The sequence below is a fragment of the Artibeus jamaicensis genome, unplaced genomic scaffold, assembly GCF_021234435.1.
Source record: "Artibeus jamaicensis isolate MK-2021 breed Jamaican fruit bat unplaced genomic scaffold, CSHL_Jam_final scaffold_916, whole genome shotgun sequence".
Taxonomy (NCBI): domain Eukaryota; kingdom Metazoa; phylum Chordata; class Mammalia; order Chiroptera; family Phyllostomidae; genus Artibeus; species Artibeus jamaicensis.
The window spans coordinates 39,134,056-39,153,766 of NW_026522059.1; the positions used below are offsets into that span (position 1 = coordinate 39,134,056).

Genomic DNA, 19,711 nt, shown 5'->3' on the forward strand with positions numbered 1-19,711 from the left:
ACTGGGCCCCAGGCACAGCCTCAGAATCCTGAACACAACCCAGCCCTCAACAGTAAGCATCAGCCCACCGCAGGCCTTTCCAGCATTAACCTCATAACAGAACCGATCTGTCAGTCCTGCACTTTATCTCAACACTTGCCCTGCCCAGGACACGTTCTCACAACATAAGGACAGCCAAGAATCCCAAGGCCATACCGGAGTCCCACTTCCAACTGAGAATCCTTAAGCCAGGGCTAAAGCAAGGGTCCTCGGCCTTACAATGGCCCAATCTTGATTTCCTGTGAGCAAATTTTGAAAGCCAACTGCTGACTCAGACTCTTAGTCAATGCCTGAGAGCCTTGGCCCCTGTGGTTATTTATGCCGTCTAAACAACCTTATAAGACATGGATTACAAGTGTGAAACATCAGGACCTTAGTGAACACTAGAGATTGGCGACAACCTTCTCAGGTAGACAGCCATTCACAGATTTTGTAGCCAGCCAGCCCAGACTTCTATATAGCTTTGAAAAAAAGAGTTTTTTTCTTCCTCTTCATTTTTCTTTCTTCAGAAATGATAACTCATGCATGACACTGAATGACACTCACACAAGCACAGCACACCTCTTTGGGTTTGTTAGTTTCCCAGGGCTGCCACTACAAAATACCACAGATTGGTGGTTTAAAACAGCAGACATGTATTATCTCACAGTTTTGGAGGCTAGAAGTTGAAACCAAGGTGTTACTGGGGCCATGCTGCCTGCAAAGCCTCTAAGGGGGCATCTTTCCTGGCCTCTTCCGAGCTTCTGGTGGCCCCAGGCAGTCCTTGGCTTATGGCAGCCAACTCAATGACATCGTCACATGTCCATCTTCCCTTGTGTCTCTGTCGTTTCACATGGCATTCTTTTTTATATAAAGACACGAGTCATATTAGATTAGGGGCACACCCTCATCTCATCTAATTTCATCTGTGAGGACTATTTCCAAATAAGGTCACATTCTGAGGCACTGGGATTAGAAGCTCACCAGGTCTTCTTGGGGGACACAATCCACTCCATAACTATAGGTACACCTGAGACTGCCACGACTCCCCAGAATATTAGCCAAAAGCCTACAACTTTCTCTCTGATTGAAGAAAATGCAAGCAAAGATTAAGTTAGTATAGAAACCATCTCGAATCTGTTCTAATTTTTTGAAAAAAGAAATGTTGTATTAACTCACAACTGACAGACACAATTTTTTGTGGCAGAAAAAGGCATTACCCAGGGACCTGTTTTCAAGGCCTAACTGCCTACCACAAAGTAGTGGCTTTCATATTTACTATCATTAATATTAGTACTTGTTATTTTTTAAATATTCCCTTATACAAAATTAAACTCAGTATGTCATTCTCTTCACCTCATAGGTGATTTTCAAAGTCATTCTCAAATTTCTGCCCCAATACTTAAATTAAAGAGGAAGGAATTCTTCTTTAATATGTCTAATAAAGAAAATAAGAAAAGCCATTCTATTCTGTTTCCCCTTGGACCAGCCTTTGGAGTGTTTCATTAGTAGATTGTACAGAGAATTACAGCCGAGACGAAAAGACAATCTGAGAGCAAGAGTCTGCTTTTTAGAGGACAAGATGATGGAATTATTCTGTTAATCCACTCATTATTTACTGGGAACTTTATATCACAAGAAATATGACATTTTGAACATTGGTACCAGTCACTTCGAAGGAACTTCAAAAAGACCTATATCTGCCTTTTGTTTTCATGAGTCATTCTTCACGGAGGGAAATTCTCAGATCTGTCATAAAGTGTCATAAAGAATGCGTGGCAACCCAATGAGCACACATGCAACCTGGCATGAGGCCTGCCTGCGCATTGTAGACAGTGCCAGCTGTAGTACAGAAAGGAAGAACGGAGGAAAGGAGGGAAAGGGGAAGGGAAGGAGTGAGGGAGGGAGTGAACAAAGAAACTACCTCCTTCAATTATTATCTTTGAGATGTGTTTCTAACCCATACTTGGAAGGTGTGAATTGAACTAGAAGATATTAAGTATATCCAATAGCTTCCAATTTGTGTCATCCTGATTCCCCCTTTGTTCTTTCTCAGTGGATAAATTCTTACCCATGAAACACTGTACAACTCTGAACTTTCCTTGATATCATCTCTAGTGGTTATGAGGGTAACCGTTGCTAGTTTGTTTGCACTTGTCTTGGGAACTAGGAGGAGGAAATTGGACACAGTAATTAATTCAGATTCAATGCCCAAAGATACTTCAGGAAACCTGAACTTGAATCTCAGGTTACAAAAACACAATTCAAAGAAAACAAGATATTCCCTCTCCCCTGGCATTTCACTGATAGAATTGTAAAGCTAAATGGGTAGTTACCCCCACTGTATATTACATTCACCTGAAACATCATCTGCTCTAAGAAGCAGCAAACTACAAGTAAAATGATATCACCAATGTACTTCCTTGATTTAAAATAGTACCAGCACAAAATCTGAAATTTTTAAATGATCTTTGAAAAACAAAGAAAGAATGTACCCCACCTCTACTGATTGCTCCTACATTAAAAACCACTGTATGATGGTACTGCTGACTTTTTTCTTCTATGATCCATATTATAAAAGAAAAACACTGTGACCTTAACCTTATGATGAGTAGAAAAACACAGACACACCTTATGTTGAACATAAACAAAAATACCTAACTACCAGGCTTATTTCCTGGCCAGTAAGCACTTGATGTGTTTAAAGCCTTCTAATGTGTTACAGCAGCTATGACTGTATGGAAGTCTCCTTGAGCAGGTTGGTACGTGACCTGTCTTATTTAGAGTTGTCATCAGCTCCTCGTAGGATATTGGCTTTACAGTGGTCTGTCATCCTGTTATGCTTTCCAGGGTGCAGTCAGCAGCATCTCTATGATTGTCTCATGGACTTTTGGTGATGGTTATTTCAATAGTCACATAGGAAAAAAATTCCATTTGCCTACATGCACCAGAATTTCATCTCTCCTCTCTTCTTTCTTTATTTTGTTTAATTATAAGGGCAACGTGTTTTTTTTAACTTGGAAAAAAAGAGAAAAGTGTTTTTAAAAGAATCTTTTACCACCTCGTCACCTCTCACATCTACTGTCATCCTGGTTATAATCTCATGACTTATTTTTATGTGCTGTTTCTTATGTGACGGAGTTGGGTAATTATACAGGGTATACCATGGAACGTCACTCTTGTTTATTTTCCGAGTTATTTTAATGACTACATACTATCTGGCAAAGTGTTGGCACCATAGCTTACTTCACCATGAGCTATTTAGTCGGCCCTCCCACCTCAACACAGACATGCTTTTCTGCTAAACAGCTTTGTAATGGTCCCTTTTGTTGGAAAACTAAAACAAATCCCAAAATATTTATAGCTCTTGGGTCCGTGTGCCAAATTGCTTCCTAAAGGGTCTGTAGTTTTACCCAGGCACCACTAAGTGCAGAGTATCCCATTTGCCTACCACAGCCTCATGCCTTTGGATTTTGTGATTTTTTTAATGATTTCTCTATAATCTAATAAATAACTATGAGAGTCCCCAGTTGTGATTTTCACTTCTTTGACTACTAGCAAAGTTATTTTTTTCTCCATAATGTGGTTCACTATGTGTGTTTCTTCTCTTACAAGCTGCCTTTTTATGTCCTTTCCCACACATCTATCATATCTTTCTTATGGATTTATAAGAGCTCTTACATTGAATACTTTGGTCTGCTATTTGCTGTAATATTCATTTTACTTTTAAACTAATACACGCAAAATTCTTAAACTTCACTATACTCAAACCTCTGTATTTTCCCCACTGACTCGTGTTGCTTCTATACTTAGGAAACTCTTCTCTTTGCATAAGGTGGACAAATTCAATTTCATTTTCTTTTAGATTTTCTGTTTAATACTTTAAGTTATCTGGAATTAGTGTTTATAATGATGTAACAGTCTAAATTGTTTTCTCAATTGCTAGCCAATGATTTTATTCATTTGCTAATTATAAGTTTGTATAGTACAAATTACATTTGAGAGCCAATATACTCTCTTACTTAGCTATCTGGTTAAGATGTATACCTGACATGATTACAGCTTTATAATAAGTAGGCATAATCCATATGTCTCCACAGATAAATTTTTATTAGAATGCCTCTTGCATTACACTACACAAACTTCTTTGAACATGCTTTTTTTTTCAGTATAATATTTTTCAACACTGTTTATATAGGAAAATTTATACCTTTTCCTAAAACTCAATACCATATTTTTTAACAAACTATAGGTAGAGTAAGTCTTGAATTAATAAACAATAATAAAACAAATGTCTTGAGTCTAATAAAATTAGTAGGATATTATAATCACAGCAATATCAAAATGCGTAGACCATTTTGGAAAGCCCACCAAGAACGACAGCACAGGAAGGTATATTTGGGATGGTACCCACAAAGCAAAAGTTTGTTTATAACCATATTATTGTCTGCTGATCAGAAAGTGATGTTTAAACATATTATACACTAACACAATGCTTCTGACATATAGACATTTTGCTGCATTTGGTTCCATGTTTGAGAAATTAAATTTGAGTGTTTTGGGTTGATGTACCGATTACATGTTATAGTTTTTCCAACTTAAATTAATGGAGAAACAGGATCTCAGGCAGCACTTTTTGGGCAGTAACTCTGATTATCAAGAACAACTTATTGACTTAAGTGGGAAGTGCCTGTTTTTTATTACCTTGTAGGGTTAGGACTGCCCTACCAATAAGATTTTTTTCTAAACTATTTGTTTTCTTTTCAACTTTTTAAAAAGTGAGCCATTGAGACTAAGTTGTCTATCCAATGCCCCAAAACTTGCAAATATTGTAGTACATAATTCCTATAAACAAATATATTTCCTACATAATCACAATACAACCATCAAAACTGGTAGATTGACACTGATGCACCACTACCATCCACTCTGTATTCTCACTCAAATTTTATCTCTTGTCCCAAAAGTGCTCTTTATAATAAAAGGATCCAGTCTAGAACTATATGTTGCATTTTCTCATGTGTCTTTAGTCTTATTCAAATTGTAATAGTTTCTCTATGTTTCCTTTTCTTTTATAACCTTGACACTTTTGAAGAATATCCCTCAATTTGGATTTGCCTAATGTTGCATATAATTGGATTTAGGTTTTGAATTTTGGTCAGGAATGTCACAGTGTTGATACATTCCCATTGCATCTTGCCAGCTAGTGTATTGGTTTTGTCTTCAAATTTATAAAGAAACAAAAGTAAATAAATTACCTAAAACTGGAAAGAACAACCCATACTTCTTTATTTTGTTCTTGGTTGGAAGTAAATCAAACAGAAGGCTGTTGTACCAGTTAGCTGTTGCTGCTTAACAAACCACTTTACAACTTACAACTTAAAACAACAATAATTTTTTAGTCCATGATTCTTTGAGTTGGCGGTTTAGTTGGGTCCAACTGGGTGGGTTCTTCTCTGCTGGGTTGGACTCAGATGATCTCAGCTGGGCTTACTCATAAGTCTGTGGCCAGCTGCAGGGTCAGCTGGAGGGTCAACTGGGATGACTAATGTCCTCAGGCTCCAAAGTTTCCAAGAGAAAGAACAGAAGCACACAAGCCTCTTGAGGTCCAGGCTCAGAACTGAGACATTATCACTTCTGTCACATCTGTTGGCCAGAAATCATAAGGTCAGACAGACTCAAATTTTGTGCAACTAACAATTTCCATGAATGAAAAGAGCAAGTGCTTTTGATTAAATAGTGACTTCAAAGCAGAAGTTGTTCTGGTTACCTCTGGCAGTGTGATAAACTGCCCCAAACTCAGTGACTGAAAACAACCAGGCTATTTACCTTGTGATTTTTGTACATCATGAATTCTGGAAGGGTTTGTTTCTGATCCATGAGGCATTGCTGTGGTGGCTAGGACTGGATGACCTACTTCTAAGAAATCTCTTCCACTCATATGTGGCTCATCACTGCTCCTTGGCCTCTTTCTCCACACACAGGATGCCTCATCCCCCAGGGCCACCCCACGGGGTTGGGCTTCTCACAGCACGGTGCATCAGGATAGTCATACTTCTCAAATGGTAGCTGGCTTCCAAGAAACAGGAAATGAAAGTTGGCAATCTCTTAAAACCTAGATTCATAAATAGCTGCAACTTTACTTTGGCTGTATTCAGTTGATCAAAACAGTCGCAGAATCCATTTCTATTCAAGGGGAGGGACATAGACTCCTCACTTATCAATGGGAAAAGAGTCAATCTTTAATCTGCCATAGTCTACCCTATGGTCACAAATTGCTCATATTTTTTACACATGCAAAATGTGCTAAATCCCTTCCACAGTCCCTGTGAGTCTCATCCTATTATGTCTTAGGCTCAGGCTTAAGCTTAAGGTTGCCAATCTCAGGGCCAGGTGCGGATAAGCCTCCTCAGGTTTGATTCCTCAGGTATGTGTCCTCTCAACCTGAAGTCCTCCTGTGAATAGAAAAATATAACTAACTTGCCCTTGCTCTTTCTCTCTCACATACACAAACACAAACATACTGGTAAGATGCTAGGGCCAAGTGTATAGAAAAGCCCTTTCAAAAAAGGAGGAAATGGGGGCAGCGGCACAGGACAGTCAGTGCTCCATAATGATAGGACATCCTGTTAGGAATATGTTGCCAGTTCCTCGATTAAGTCCTATTCTTGCACCTTTGGTATAATTCTTAGTGGCCCTTAATTCTGATGTTTAGGCTCTTGGTTCCACCTTAGTCTTTTTTCATTTTCCATAAGAAAGAGCCTATGTCTCTGACTCTTTCAGTCCAAGGTGGTATAATTCCTTTACAAACATAGTGAGATTCTTGTGTATCAAACTAGAATCTATTCTGATAGATAAGAGTCAGGCCCACACATCTTCTCTTCCTTTGCCCTCTACAAATCTGCTTATGGATGGTGTGAATACCTTTAAGATTATTAGAATCTCTGTTGTTTAACCACACTATTTAAAATCTTGCATTTATCTGATAGGCTCCATGGGGCATTAATTAAACATTTCTGAGATCTCACCAAAGGGATTGATGCTTGCAGCTTTGACTTTATCTTTACTTAGTTTTACTGTCCTGGATTTGATCTTTACCTGGAGAACATTTCTTGCTTTAAAAATGTTTTCTGAGCCAGAAAACAGATAAGAAAGAGTTTTGCTTTTGAAGTCAGTAAGTCCTGGGTCCTATGTATTTCGTCTAGGTTCTGCTAAAAACTTTGAATAACTTTTTTTAGCTTATCTCTCTATCTATACTTTATCATATTCAGATAAAAGAATTTGTTGGCACTTTTAACATTCTGCCTGGAAGTCCACTTACCAAGATCCACCAGTTTATTAGGTCCATTTTATATTTTTTAAAACATGTCAGGTGGCAGCGTTGCTAAACCTTCTGCATCTATACCATATAGGCTCCCCCCCTGCCAAGTCTTAATAATAACCTATCCTTCCAGCCCCCATTATACTCCTTTGAAGTCTTTTCAGTCTCTGACTACTGTCCAATCTCAAGATCAGTGCCACATATTTTAGGTTTTTGTAATGGCAGCGCTTATGTTTCTGCTATTTATTGCTGCAGAGCAAACTACCACCAAATTAAGTTTGCCTTACAGCTATTTTATTTGCTCAGGATTTGGAGATTGGAAAATTCAGGATGACCTCAGCTGGCCAACTTGTGTCCGATCCGTTTGATGTCAGCTGGGGTCATCGGGGCTGGATATCCCTTTTTAAGATACCTCAGATGTCTCACTCATATGTCTAGCATCTCACTCATATGTCTAGCATCCTTAGTCTCTCTCTTGCTCCACATGATGTCTCATCCCCCACTTCCTATTCACATGGCTTTTGCTTCTCACAACATGGCACCCTCGAGGTAGTTATACTTCTTCATGGAAGCTGGCTTCCAAGAGTGAGAGTTCCACATGACAGGAAGTAAAAGTTGTCAATCTCTTTAGGCCTGGGCCCCAAAACTAGCACAGTGCCACTTCTACCATATTCTATTCATTAGAGCAGTCATGGAGCCCGCCTAAGTTCAAGTGGAGGCAACACTGACAAACCCTGCCAACCCTGCTCTCTATCCATTCTTCTCTGTGGTCACTGGCTCTTCCAGAATATTACTCAAGAAACATTTAATGAGCATCTACCTAGCCCCTAAGAACAAGCCACACATAAATAAATAATTTTAATACTAAGTGGTAAGTTTAACAATAGATGTGCAAGGTCGTGGGGTGAGTCAAATAAGAACACTTAATCATCTGGCAGGCAACACAGACTTCTTTGAGATGGCACGGAATTAAATCTTAAATAATTAGTAGGTATTAGCCAGGTAAAGAGAAAGAAGGGGATCCCAGGAAATAAAGAGAAGCAGTATGGTATGAGCAAGAAACCCGAAATACTTTGGTGTTCCTGAAGTATAAAACATTCGGAAGTGAGTGGCAAGAAATGAGGCTGCAAAAGAAAACATCATGAAGAGCCTTGGATACTTCGAAAGGAATGTCAAGTGTTTCAGTGTGGAGTGGCACAGTCTGATTCACATTTAAAAAGAACAACCTAGTTGATATGTGCAGAACGGATATGGCACATTCTAATGATGACCTGCACCAGGTTTGGTTTGTTTCATTGTAACTCACCAAGCATCCTGGCCCCAGTGAGAGCAGCATCTGCAAGGGGTTATGTTCCTGAAATCAGCCCAGTAGCCAGTATAACTAAATGTAATTCCAAACTTTATTCTTTAAATAATTCCAAAGGGCATCTAACTACTAACCCATAACTTCTCATTCCTTTTATTCCCAATCTTTTCTCTCCATGCCTTAATATTATGTCCTTACCACAATTTGGGGAAGTATGATAGACACACAGTGCTCATTTAGAATTCTGAAATCTCACTGGGTAAGTGTTGTAAGGGCCCCCTGCTCAGGGGCAGAGAATGTGCTTTGATTCTCAGGTCCGGTATCCTCCTTGACCTCATCTGAAGTGAGCATTAGAGGATGTGCCTTCCTTACAGACTAGCCTACTGCCCACCAACAGTTGGGGAACAAGGACCCTTGTAAGTCTTGGAAATCTTGGACTTTTAAAGACCTGGCCCATGGTTTGGGGGTGGTAAAATTTTATTTTTATTTTTTTAAAGATTTTATTTATTTTTTAGAGAGAGTAGAAAGTGGGGAGAAAGAGAAGGAGAGAACATCGATGTGCCAGAGAAACAGCTATCAGTTACTTCTCACACACTCTCAACAGGGGACCTGGCCCACAACCCAGGCACGTGCCCTGAACAGGAATCGAACCAACGACCTTTCAGTTCACAGGCGGGTACTCAACCCACTTAGTCACACCAGCCAGGGCTTGGTGGTAAAATTTTAAAACATAAATTATATATATTTTATACTTACATTGCAATTAAGACTAGCCACATTTCAAGATTGCTGAGGCTTGTGTCATCCAACACGACAGTCACCAGACATGTCTGGCTGTGAGTCCTTGCAGTGTGGGTGGTCTGAGTTGCAGTGTAACTGTAAAACACACCCCAGATTTCCAAGACTTGATATGGAAAAAATTAAATTAATGAATAATTTTAATATTGGTTACCTATAGAAATAATATTTTATATATTGGGTTAAATGAAATATATCACTAAAATTAATTCAACTTTTTCTTTTGACTTTTTTAATGTGACTAAGAATTGAAACTGACATATATGTCTTGCATTATATTTCTGTTAGGCAGTGCTGGCTTTGGCAGAAAAAAAGGAAATGTACCAAAATGCACACTAGTTCTAGAGGTAACACATGTAACTTCTGCTCATATTTCTGTGTCCAAAACAAGTCACATGGGCATGCCTGACATTTTTAAGGGAAAGGAAATATAATCAAACCATATGCACTCAGGAGACCAGGAATAATTTAGGGTATAGTGCTAAAGAAAGCTACATACCCTTTCTTTACCAATTCCATTAATGCCATATATGAAACAGGCTTAATACTAAATGCCACTGCAGGTTGGAACTCCATCAGTTTATCATTCCCAGCCTTCACCTCACCATTTAAACATGATGGCTGAATGCAGGTTTCCCAAGAATCTCTGAGTCGTGAACTGATATGAAACAGACACCCCTAGCACAGAAAGAAGAAATCCTTAAAAGAATCAATGGCAACCCTGCTTAGAAGCAGTGATACACACCAATGCTGACCATCATGGAAAAGGCACAGGAGGCAGAACCAGTAGGTGGGGAGCAGAGACGGAATAGTTATTGGTGAGCCAAAATGTTACAAAATATATATTATAAATAAGCATGCACAACTATGGCATGCAGGTATCTAAAGCAGTCATGAATTAAAAAGCAGTCTGCATGTGTGCATTTTATGTCATCAGAGGAACTGGGTCAGAGGGTGGCTTAGCATAAAGACAGGCAGCATAGAAAGCTGGGGCTGGAGAATGAAGAACATGCAGAACATGCAGGACATGCAGAAGCTATGGATCTGGGTTGCACACTAGGTCTGCAGCCTGACGGGGAGCCAGGGTGAGGTACACATGCAAATCAAGCATCAGGGCAAAGTTGTGAATCAGATTACCAATCTGTACAGCACAGCAATGATTGGCCAGGGAAAATACTGGGGTAAGCACCAGCTAGGAAGGTAGGAAATAGGTGGCTTCAACACAGCAGAGAAAGGCCAGGAAAGTGGCCTAACTCTGTACCGGAAGGAAGGGGGCAGGGCAAAATGAGCAAAAGCAAAGGTACAAAACATCAAAAGGAAACCCCAATGTTGTGGGTAATCTACAGCCACAACTAGGACACTTCCTGTTTGCTTCTTTCTGGTTTAGAATTTCATTCCTGGCTTAGTCTGGGAGCTATTGGTAGGAGAGTGAGCAGGCAAATCTGCCAGGAGTAGGGAGTAGTCACAGAGAGGTAAGAGAAGAACCTGACCATTTCACTTAAGAGCAGATAGGTCCACAATGGGGTCTTTGAAGTGCATGCACCACATGGAAAGATATGTGATACCTTTCCAGGTGCATGTGAGCTTCATGACCCATTTTTAGTAGAGCATATATGCTCAAACAGGAGTGGTCCTGGTTGGCCCAGAGCCAGTCAAATTATCTTCTTTAGTCTTCCCTGTGATCAGTGCTACACCCTGATAAACCGACTGACGAGGCAAAGCAGAATGACTTGAAGCATGCATGGCTCACCCCAAGGCTAACAGTAGAACAGCAAATTAGGCCCCAAGACTTGGTCAGCAGGGTACTGTCCTTTCTAAGAGCTCATGCTGTATTTTTGTTTGTTGGCTTAGTTGCTTGGATGGGTGGTGATGGTAGTGTTACTTAAGGTTTCTTCCTTTCTTCCTTCCTTTCTTTTTTCCTAGCATGAAGATTATTTGTCAGCCTTGGGAGTAGGGGTGGGGGTGGGGAGGAAGCTAATCTGAAAAAATGAGAACACAGAAGCGTGGGAACAGGCTTAAGGACTGGGATCTCTGAGAAGATGGCCAGAGTTGGCTCACTTATTTAGAGGCCATTAGACTTTTTAACGAGAGGAGAGAATGGCAGTGTGTCTTTTGCTTCTGAAGCCTAAAGAAGGAAGGCCTTGGACTAGGACTGTGGAGAAAAACTTGAGGGGAGAAATGGACTGGGCATACAGCCCTCTGCCCCCCTATTTTCTTACCATATTCTCTCCTGGAACCCCATCAATTCATGCGGCTTTAAATGCCATCTCCATGTTGACAAGCCCCAAATTCCTGCTTCACGGTCAGACCCCATTTCCAGGCCCCAGGTGCATAGTCTATCTTCCCACTGTCTGTCTCACAAGCAGCTGAAATGTAATCACAGAGCTTGATGCCCACTCACTCTCACAAACACGTTCTCTCCTCAGATTCCCCCATCTTAGTTAATGACACCACCACAGACCAATCTCTCAAATGAGAAATCTAAGAGTCATATTTACTTCCTCTTTGTCTCACTTCTCACATCAAAGCCAACAGGAAGTCGTGTTGATTCAACCACCAAGTGGATGGGGAAACCCTCCATTCCTCCCCAAGGCTACTGCACTTGGCTGCAGCCTCCTTACTGGTCCCCTTGCTTTCTTTCTCTTCTGCCTCCTACAACCCATTCTGTGTGCATTTTGAAGTAAGAATGACCTTGGAATTGCAATGATTTCATTTAATTCTCCCATTTCAGTGGCTTCATTTTTCACATAGAATTCCATCTAAGCTATCTATCTTGCCACTGACCCTGCCTCAGTTCTCATCTGGCACCATTCTCCCTGCTTGTTCCAGCCTACCAGCTACCCTGCTCATCTTCCCATTTCTTTAACATAACCACCTCAGGGAGTTTGCATATGCTGTTCTTTCTGGCTATTACATTCCCCCTTCCTTTAACCACATGCATGATCACTGCCTTTTCATTATTTTTGTCTTACCTCTTGTCACATCCTCAGCAAGTCTTTCCCTGAATGGTCACCTTTCCCTAGTATTCTGTCTCTGCTTCTGGTGCATTTCATTCAAATCACATTTCACATTTTGTAACAATGTTTTAATTCGGTTTTTTGTGCCTTGAACCACTAGCACCTAGCCTGTACCTTGCATAAAGAAGATACTCAATGTTTGCTGTTACTGTTTGGTCCATGTATTTTACAGCTGAATTCTATAGTCATAGTTGCCTGAAAGTCAGCCGGTTGCCCAGCATGCATCTGCCCGGCAGACTAGGGATATGGCTGCTGGAAGCATCACCAAACAAATGTCCAGAAGTTGTGTTGACTAAAGGGGTTAACATGCCAGAGAAAACGGACCATTACATGAATGGGGATATTTTTATTTTTCAGTGTGTGCCTCAGGGCTTTACCCATCAGTCATTCACTCATCATATAAACAGGAGAAAGCCACTGCATGTGCTTTAGACCTTGCCCGGTGCACATCTGACCACTGCATAAGGACACTGCACTGAGACCACAGCAGGATATGCACAAACTCTAGCCATCTGCTGGAGCCCTGGCAAGATTGGGGAAGAGCCCCAAGTTGTCCTTTGGTGCTGGTTGGGGACACACTGGTACACCCTGACCCTGAGTCAGAGTAAAGAGCTCTATTTCACAGTAATTAGACTTCACCAGTGTCCAGTTCCCACACATCCTGTTGGAACAGAAGGCCTGCCTTCTTAGAGGTTGTGTGCCAAAGTATAAAAGTAAAACTCTATTAGGAGAGGCATAATCAATCAAACGTTAAGAGAGATAGGAACATGAGCCAAGTAGGAATGATAGGAGCCAAACTTGGAAGGCGCACAGTGGTCAGGCCCGGAAGTTCCTTCTAACGTTGCCCCACATCCCAGTGCAACAGACCGGCTTTTGTCTCTCCAGTGTGGTAAGGTGCCAGAAATTCCACCTGCTCGGTTCTGCTGAAGGACTGTGTGCCTGACTGGCCATAAAATTCCCCTGCAGTTTTAAGAATTTAAGAAGTTGCATCAGATTGCTGGCAAGGCACTCAGACCAAAACACAGATCAGGAGGGAAAGAAGAGGCAAGATGTGACAAGACACACTGTACTGTGGAATGGCTACTTGAGTACTGGGTGTGGAGAGTCTGCCCTCAGGGCCGGTAACTCAATCCTTGTCTACCTAATGACTCATTTAAGCTTGGCCTACATTGCTGTAGTGGAAAGGTATAGATAGAGATCACAAGGTTCTAGGGAGCTTTGCTGTTGGTTACCCCAGGTTTTTATATTAATTCTCAGGAGGCTGGGATTTACAGAGACAGAATCATTAGTTTGTCCTCCTTCCGTTGTAGGGCAATTTATTCACCCAGAAAACTGAAAGTTTTGAAGGTAGAAAACTTCAGATATGAATGAATTCAGTAGCTCAGGATTGGCTCTGTTTGGACCAACCCGGTCACGTCCCTATCTGCAAACCACTCACTAGGACTAGGAGTATGGAATACACTGGTTGGCTGAGACCTGAACAGTGTAGGAAGGAAGTTTAGCTCCACCTGAGTCACGTGAACTAAGAAAATGAGGGGAGTAATTTCCGAGAGAAAAATTAAAATATTGCTAACCATAGTAAGAAGAAGGAATGGAGGCTGGAACAGCAAAAATATGAATCGAATTGGGACTGAGATAAACCAAGATGGTTGTGAGAACACAGGGCCAAAACAGAGGTATGATCAGGAGAGTCGTGGTGCTGAACTGAATGACATCAGAATGTGACTTAGACGAAAGGGGCAAGGAGAGGACCCATGGTGCAATAAGCAGAAGCATTGGCAAGTGGGAATTTGAAGGACATGGATCTGGGAGCCAGGCTTAGCTCAGCTTCCCTAGAAAACAGAGCCTTAGGCAACACTTAATTACTAAGGCTTCATTGGGAGGTGCAATCCTAGGGCAGCAAAAGTGAGAGAGGAAGGAAGTGGGAGTAGACGCAAACCAGATAGTGTCACTCCATGAAGAGACACAGAGGGCCTCTTCTGTAAAGGGGCCATGATGGCCTTCATACTGCGCCAGAACACGTTACCTCAAAAACAGTCCATTGTACGGACGGACGGGAAGGAAATTTTTCTGCCATCATCACTGACTGAAGTGTGCCCCTACAGAGTTAACTCTCCCAAATTTCTGTGATGTTGCCCAGCTGACCCAGTGTGTAAAGTCAGGTTTATCTAACCTGCGACACGGTGTCTTATCCAAGTGAACCTGAGGAAGGAGTGGGAGGTGCCGAAGTCTGGGCATTGGCCCCAATGAAAACACTACAGAATGGAGTAGAACTCAGGCACACAGCTGATTCTGCAGAAACAGCTGAGAGGAAGAAAATGGCAGAAGACCCAGGAGCTGGGTGAGGCCAAGGGAATCTGTGGCAGCGAGAATCTGAGGCAGCACACAGAGTGTGTTCAACACAAGGTTCACATTTTCAATTAGGATTTTTTTTAAGCAACTACTGAATAGCCCAGTACTTGGCACATTGTAGGCAAGGCATTATGTTAGGTGCTCAGAATACAATAGCAAGGAAAGCAGAGATTTCAGGCAGATACATTCACCAAAAAAAATGTCAGGGATCAGCTGATTCATTTTGTCAGGAATTCAGCTATGCTGAAGGCAGGCTGGGCTTTTTAAACATGACATCCTGACTTGAGTTTTATGCTGTAATCACTAAAATATTTCCATGTAATGAGATTTTGGATATTACCTGAGGAATATTGCATTGTATACCCGTTTTTTAAATTTTCTGTATATGTGACATCTTAAAAAACCTTTCTAAATGGGGAGAGACTGCCCCTCCCTGAGCTAGCCAATTCTTAAAGATAGCATAAGGCCCAGCCAGGAGCTTGCCCTTAATATGCAAACTGACCAATCTAGAGCGAGACATCATATCTGCCTGTACAGCCCAGAAGGCAATATTCCTTTGCTTTACTCATCCCAGGGCCAGGTATCAGAAATCTAGGACCATTCCTATCCCTATAGCCCCAAACTCTATAAAATTACTCTAATTAGCCTGTCCCAAACTATGTATCCTGCTCTGCCTTGCCCTTCCCTAGGAAATCTCAATAAAAGTTCTGGCCCAAATGATCCCTTGGCTTCTGTTTTCTGGTCCTGACCACCCTCGTGTTTTCCCATGTGCCCTTCAAGGTGTGCCATGCCTCTTGCCTCTAGGACCCGTGACTATAATAAAACTTTGTTTTTTTCCCTAAGCCTTTCCTGTACTTCCTCTTGTGGACACACCTGACTGATCATCAGCAAAGGATACAAAACAAACAGGAACCTATGTGCAAGGCACTAAATAATAAATATGTATGTATGCATGTATGCATATGTTGTATTTGTATCTGTAGATAAATCTATTTGATATACATGTTATATTATATCTATGTATATATCCATACATATACTATATATTGATCTGGTGTGGCAGATAGCATATCACTCATGATTTTTGGAGATACAATTATTAAAATATTTAACTATAACTATTCACTCCTACAAGAATTATAACTAACAATTATATAGCACTTGTATGTCCCAAGCCCTGTTCTAAGTGTTTTGCTGATGTTACCTTACTCAGTCCTACCAATAATTCTATGATGTAGTGCATAGACCACCAAAAGATTTTCTTAGGCTCAACGAATGCTCAGACTCACCAGGTGGCTGTGGGCCACCAGCTTATTCGGGAGGACATGTGGAGAGGAACCACAGCTCACCAGCAAGGCAGCTTCAGACATTTCTCTTTAATGGCAGCTCAGGGGCAGAAAACAAGACCCATAGGACAGTATCTACTGGGCTTGAAGCCTCGTTCCCCAGCACAGCCCAATACTTCCTGTAGGATCTTTTTCTTTTAATTAATAGATGTTATATTTTAGGACAGTTTTAGGTTTCAGAAAAATTAAGTGAAAAATACAGAGACTTCCCTTATACCCCCTCAGCCCTCTTTATATGCACCAATTTTCCTTGTCATTAGCATTTTGTCTTACTTTTGTACATTTGTTTTTCCTGATGAACCAATGTTAATGCATCATTAACTGAAACCCATAGTTTAGAGCTCACTCTTGATATACATTCTATGGTTTTTGACAAATGCATAATATCAACATTCAGTTTCACTGACTTAAAAAATCACATGTACTCCACCTATTTATCCACCTTCCCTCCTCCAAAGCCCTGGCAACCACAGATCTTATTACATTCTTCATGGTTTTACCTTTTACAGAATGTCACATACTTGAAATAATATAGCATGTAACCTTTTCAGATGAACTTCTCTCAACTGAGCTATGTGAAAAGTTGGCAGAAGTGGAGCTCTTTTAAATCAAAGTCAGGGCAGCAACTGCAGAGGAACTGCATTGCATGTCTTACTCCTTGAGCTTCTGGAATGTTTGAACTGGGCAAAGGAACCTTCGGACTTGGTCAGAGCAGTGTTGCCTTCCCAACAACTGTGTAAAGCTACCAAAAAGCCTGTCTCCTAACCACGGGACTGGAAATTAAGGACATTCTTTAGAATTAACACCACCATGTATGACTAAAGAATCACTTAACTTATGAGCACCAATAGAACTTTCTTCCTTGTATCCATGTAATTATTTCCTTTCCCCTCCCTATAAAAACCCCTTGTCTTCACCTCATAATAGGAACACTATTTGGGTTTCTGCCTGAATCTGTGCTTTCCAAGTAGCTATTCTCTGTAATGTCAAGTAAACTTGTTGCTTCCCAATTCAGCCTTCTATTTTTAGGTTAATAGAAATATGCTTTTAATGTCCCCCCATGTCTTTTTTTGGTTGGGTAGCTCATTTATTTTTATTGTTGAAAAATTGTCCATAGTATAGATACACCACAATTTGCTTACCCATTTAGCTTCCAGATTCTAGCAATTATGAACAAAGCTGCTGCTATAAACATTCATGGATAGATTTGTGTGTGTGTGAACATAAGTTTTTCAATACATTTGGGAATAGCAAGGAGTTATTGCTATAGTCATATGTTACAATTGCTGAGTCATATGTTACTACCTCCTGCAGAATTTTTATAAGTATAGCTACAGGGGTCCTGAAAGGTACAAGCCTAGTTATGAGGGTCACCATACTCAGGAAGCCCAATGCATGGAGTCCTCATCATGTATATATAGAGGTCTTATCTAATTCATCCCTGTCCAGATTCAATTTACCACTCGGGGTTCATTTTTTACTACAGAGAACAATGTCTAGTAACATAGGTGGTATTTCTACTTTTTCCAGGTTATCAGGAAAACAAAGCTGGATGGTCAACCAATGTTTACATGTCACAGAAGAATAATGGGTTATGTTAAACACTTGGCTCCCAGATAGCTACTTTCATTTCCCCCATTTTTCAAGTGAAGAAACTGAGATGCAGAGGGTCGAGTAACTCACCAAAGACCACATACCTAGTGAAAAGTAGAGCCAAGAATCAAACTCCGGCATCTGGCTCTAGAGTCTGTGTTTGTAAATGCTACATTATATGCCTCAAGCATTGTTTTCCTTTTTTATAAATGGAGAGAATGTTTATATAAATAAGTCATGAGTTATATCCCTAGAATATTGATTATAAGCCTGTAGCCACCAAAGTGACTGTAATGCTGATTTTATCTAAGCGCCTCTCTATTTCTGTACTTTGGGGGAAATTTTTTTCAGAGCCTCTAATTTCCAGGGGGTGGGGAAGTACCCAGGATTTCTGGGGACTCTCACCAACTCAAGGCCTCCAGATCTCTGAGTCAGGCCCCTGCACCAGAGCTTAGTGTCTCTATTTTACTTCCCACAAAAACCATGATGCAGAACTTGGCCTCTTTACTGGTTTTCACAAGAAACCCAGTCACCTCAAGCTTTTTGTGATTTTGTAAAATTTCCCTAATGTCATGAGGTCATGAAGAGCAGTCACCTTGCTTATTTCATAGTATTCCACCAAACATGGCATTTGTTCCTGTCCTTTGTTCTCCTTTTTCTATCTCTCCCTTTTCCATTCGCCCTGTCCCAATTGTGAATGGATTTCTCTTTTTGGCTTTCTTCGCTCCCCAGAAGACCTCAAACCATCTAACACCTATACCCTGTGGGGAAGTTTTTACTCTTTACAGGCTTCTCAAGTATTTTTTTTTGTAAGAAAGGCGAGTTTCCCCTAACAGGAACCCATGTACCATTTGTTATATATTTTTCCTTCTCATTATATTGTGATACAGTTAGCCGATCAGCAGTCCACTCTAATAGGCCTTCAGTGACTAGACTATATTTGATAACAGTGAATAAATGAGCAAAACATTACCAGAAATGTGTCACAAGAGATCATCGTTTAGTGTATTACATTTTTGCTTTCCACTTTTAATTTTCCTTTCAGTATAGCCCACCAAATGCTAGAGAGAACAGTAGTAATTTCTTATTTCTCATTTAGCTGGGATTGTACTTTTCTTATAAACTTCAAGTTCTACAACCCAGGAATCATTTATGCATTGGTCTAGTGGGTGTCATCAAATGTCCATTAGTTTTGACTGAAAGGGCTCTTCCCTTACAATGCCTATCTTTGTTAACATTCAGCCAAAGCTGTGGTTGGCATGCTAACAACACATTGAAACATTTCATCTCTCATTCATCATCTCATTCTGAAACTAATATTTTCAGAATCGCCATGAAACATAATTTAGATCAAAGCTATCAGTTTCCTGTGGAATCTTGTATTAACTAGTTTTTAGTTCAAATCAACTCTATAAATATTTTGAATGCCTTTTATTTGCAAAGCACCATGCCAGAGCTGGGAGAGGTACCAAGATGAGTAGAGCTCTGTTCCTGAACTCAAGAAAACCTGGAAGACCAGATAAGACATGAACCTAATAACTGTAATATAAGGTAAAACATACTGCTGTATAAATATTTTGCTATGGGATCTTAAGAGGAAAGATTGATCACATCCAATTGGGAAGATCAGGAGATGACTTTGGACTAGGTCTTTGAAGACTAAAAATAATTTTGAGAGCTCAGAATTATCAGGACAGGTGGGAAGCATATAAAAGCAATTATGAAGAAGTGAGAAAGTAAGGGGTAGCAAAGTGTTCTTATTTGGCAGGAACAGAGGACACTGAGAGAAGACATGGATGACAAGTTTGGAAAGGCAGAACATGTTTCAAGAAGCTGACAACCTGCCTTAAAATGGTAAAAATAGCCTGTGGTTGGTGTGGCTCAGTGGATTGAGTGCTGGCCTGTAAACGAAAGGGTCACTAGTTCAATTCCCAGTCAGGGCACATGCCTGGGTTGTAGG

General features: G+C 40.6%; 1 long non-coding RNA gene across 1 annotated transcript in view; it reads right to left on the reverse strand.

Moving 5' to 3' along the window:
• Window positions 1-4,287: 4,287 nt before the first annotated feature.
• The window catches only part of LOC128626741 (uncharacterized), a 32,670-nt gene continuing 17,246 nt past the window's right edge, over window positions 4,288-19,711 (reverse strand). The window contains exons 2-3 of the long non-coding RNA XR_008390794.1: window positions 9,402-9,521; window positions 4,288-5,664 (exon numbers count right to left, since the gene is read on the reverse strand). This is a non-coding gene — a long non-coding RNA (uncharacterized LOC128626741). The remainder of the gene's footprint in view (window positions 5,665-9,401; window positions 9,522-19,711) is intronic.